The sequence below is a fragment of the Pteropus alecto genome, unplaced genomic scaffold, assembly GCF_000325575.1.
Source record: "Pteropus alecto unplaced genomic scaffold, ASM32557v1 scaffold152, whole genome shotgun sequence".
NCBI classification, from domain to species: Eukaryota; Metazoa; Chordata; class Mammalia; order Chiroptera; family Pteropodidae; genus Pteropus; species Pteropus alecto.
Window position 1 is genome coordinate 3,047,400 of NW_006432227.1, and position 3,905 is coordinate 3,051,304.

Sequence of the window (3,905 nt, forward strand, 5' to 3'; positions counted from 1 at the left end):
ACACCCAACCTCAGGAGAAGCACATTCTTGAGTACACATGTCCTGGAAAACTAACCTCAAATATTTGGCTGTAAATCTTTCTAGTTGGAGATATTCACTTATACTGATGAGAGCTCTATTCCTACTCTCATCATTTTGAGCTATAACAAGGTCACACAGGTCTAAATTCTTACGCTCAAATTGTGTATTAATTATTCTTTGCGTGCTTGTTGAGTCCTTTAGTAAGGAGATGCTGAAATGCAGCATCAGAATGCTGAATTATAAAATAATATATTATTAGAAGGCATATTAGCAGTATATTAGAACAGTATATTAGGAGAGCCTCTGAAAGATAGAAGGAGTGGAGGGAAGCAGAATTGGGCAGTGAATGCTTTTATATCTTGAGACTCTAATAATCTGCTCTCTCAAATATACCATCTCCTGCACAGCAGCTACTATCTAGGATACTTACTTAGCTGATCTTGTGGTAGCTTTTGAATCATTTTTCAGGATATTTTTCTTCACCGACCAAATGGTGAATAAAACAGAGAGAGATATAATAGGCATTATTATTCCAAAATTGTTAAAATCTCTAAGGCTAGCACTTCTTTGTCAGTCCACTCAGGATATTATTTGTGATTTGCTGTATTGGTTGTTGATTGAGGTGGGGAGGTCAGATTCAGAGACTTCCATTTCATCTTGCCAACTATAATAGCTTTTAGCCTACAATCTGAGGACAAATGTGAGAAATTCTACAATTGCCAAGTGTCACTCGTTATACATTGTAATCCACTTAAAGATGACTTTAGACAAGCCTCCGCTTATTACCTGGTCTCTATTATCTCTCTCCGATAGGGAAGAGCACTACGGAGGAGATCATGGTACTTGCGGTCTGCAAGGGTATCTTCTCATATGTCTTTGGCCCATGTGTGAAAATCTCAGATTTCCAACAAGGGCACAAAGCTTGACATTGCAAGGCTGCATGAGCTGAAGATTCAGTAGCCTTTCAAACTCAGGGATCCTGGGTTTGGTCTTCAGATTTTTTTTTTCCTCTCCTATTTTAGAATACATGAACCCTTTACAAGCTACTAGAGAGATGTTTAGTTGCCAGAGGGGCTTAACTGCCCCTACCCTTTTACCATCTCTCTATAGTGCATCAATGAACATTAATAACAACAACCAATTCCATTGTTCTTATATACATCATTCTCCATGCTTTATTTTTCAAATGACTGAATCATTGTCACAGTCTGGGCGGTCCTCTCCACAAGAACATAATCAAATTAACCCAAATGAACCCAAATTATATTTCAAAAACTAGATAACAGTCTTGTACCAGGAACGACCCATGATTTACATACCTTATAGGATCAGGTCTTCATTACCAGCCAGGCAGTGAGAGATCCAGTCCTCAATCTTCATCTTACCAGCTGATTGCTTGAACCATTCCTCAAACCAGCTGTATTAGTTGGGCTCTCTAGAAAGCAGAAAATGGGAGAGAATTAAGAATATCAGCATTTTATTATGAAAGATAAAAGAGAGAGGAGGAATAATTATACAGAAAAATCTTTTAGACTACAAATCTGAAACCTTAAAGGAAAGTGGGGTGGAAGTGGCATTGGTCAAGGAGATCCACTGACTATGATGCAGATTTGACATAATCTTTATAAAACCAATGGGGAATTCTAAAGAGGGCTCTTTTGAGGAGTCTCACATTCAGCTGAAATAGGTAGGCCCTGAAACTTTTGCACTATAGAGTCATCAGCTGAGGGCTATCCTGGAAGCTGAGGTAGATCCTGAAATTACTGTAGCTGGAGATAATCTGCTATTTTCATTTCTTGCAGCTGAAAAAATTATTTCTTAAAGGGAAATGTGAGCATTACACCTTTATGGTTATCACAAAAATACATGATCTATACAGTTATTGTAAACGTTGCTGGTCAGATAATTGCTTTGTTTTGTTTTGATTGGATTCGATTTACATGAAAACTTTTTAAAATCTAAAGAATACTTTTTTCTAAATATTAATGAATACACATGGTACAAAAGCCACAAGGTAAAGGATATACTATAAAATAACTTCTTTATTTGACAATAGCCAGTTCAGAAATTTCTTTTTTGAGAATGCTACCACAATTATTATTTTTCATTGGCCCTTACACATAAAAAAACTATGTATAAAGTAGTATTTGTATCTATGTATGAAGAAATCAAAGCAATCAGCTTGTGATCCGTTCCTCACTTAATTACTGGAGTTTGCTCCTGGGAAAAGAAAGACAGTAGGGAACCTGATCAATATCCATGTAAACATGTTGATCGATTAATCTATCAATAAAGGGAATAATGGTAATTGCTAGGAGAAAAGTCCATAGCTAGAAAACGCTAGTAGCATCATATTCCGCTGTACAATTACTGATAGTAAGCAACCCTTCAATTTATAGATTTAAAATACATCTTCAATAAATGCAAAGTAAGCTGCATAACATTCTGAGGGTATTAAATAGAGATATTCATAACTTAGATGCTTCTTGATACATTTGGTAGCTTTTGTACTTCATTAGAAATCTCAACCACTTTAGGCAGAAAGTTCATGTCCAGTGATGAAAGGACAGACTTGGGGAGACCTAAGCCTGATTTACAAGTATCTCTTGATATCTTTTAATCTTAAATTATTACTAATATGGATAAGATCCTTAATTCACAAGAGTTTCATTTGACAATCCAATTCAGTATGTTAACTCACTTTTCATTTTGTGGATTTTCATATTGTACAGACTATTTAATAAAATCTTTTGGAGAAAGTTTCAAATAATGTGCCATAAGAATATCTAGTTCATTTTTTTTTTTTACTCTACAATATCTGATATTATGATTGAAAGAGATGTCATAAGGTTGTCGGGTTTCAGAGTCTGTAATCTCTTCCATCAATGTACTACACATACCACTCAAACGATAGCTGTTATTTTAACTCTTAGTTCTAGTAAGTCTTGATTTCTGATTATGTAAGTACTCAAACTTTGTCAATTGAAATTGTCCTTTTCTCAATATTTTGTATTTCGATATAAATTTTAGAATCATCATTTTCTACAAAAAATATCTGCTGATATTTTGAGCTAGATTTCATTTAATCTATAATTTAATCTGGAGTGAATTGACATCTTTATAATACCGAATGCTATAATAGATACCATGTATTTAAATATGTTTAATTTTTTAAAGAATGCTTTTAATGTTTTACTGGAAAGGTTTTATACATCTTTCATTAGATATATTGCTAGTATTTTTTCTTCTAATTTATATATAAATTAACTTTCACATTGTTGCTAGTATTTAGAAAGACAAGAGATTCTTTGTATATTAACTTTGTATTCATTTTTCAGCCTCGATTAATTCACTTATTTGCTCACTATAATAGTTTGCTGGATTTTATATTTATACAACTATGTTATCTGCAAACAATGAGTGTTAATTTTCCTGCCAATCTGTATATCTTTTATTTATTTTTGATGTCTTATTTTACTACATAAGACCTCCAGTAAATTATTGAAAACTAAATATTGAATAACATTTTAGAAAATTTATCCATAATTTTATGAATATTAATTCTTATCATACTGTTTAGGTGAAAGTAGTACACTTGCCATTTTATGGGCAAGAAAACGAGGCTTGGGGAATTGCTTTCACTTTCTCCAAATCCAACTGTTTTTGTGTGGGCAAACTAACATAGAAACTCAATTAACTCATTGTAATTCTTGTATTTTCCTTTTTCTACTTGTATCACACCACCTATTTCAAATTCAATTGGAAGTACCTTTTCTTCTAAGTTCTTAATATATGTTTCCTTTTAACATTCTGATTCAGCATCTTTTGCACTAATAAGGTTATTGAAAAATCAATTTATCCTACTAAAGGCTACAACTAGAGTA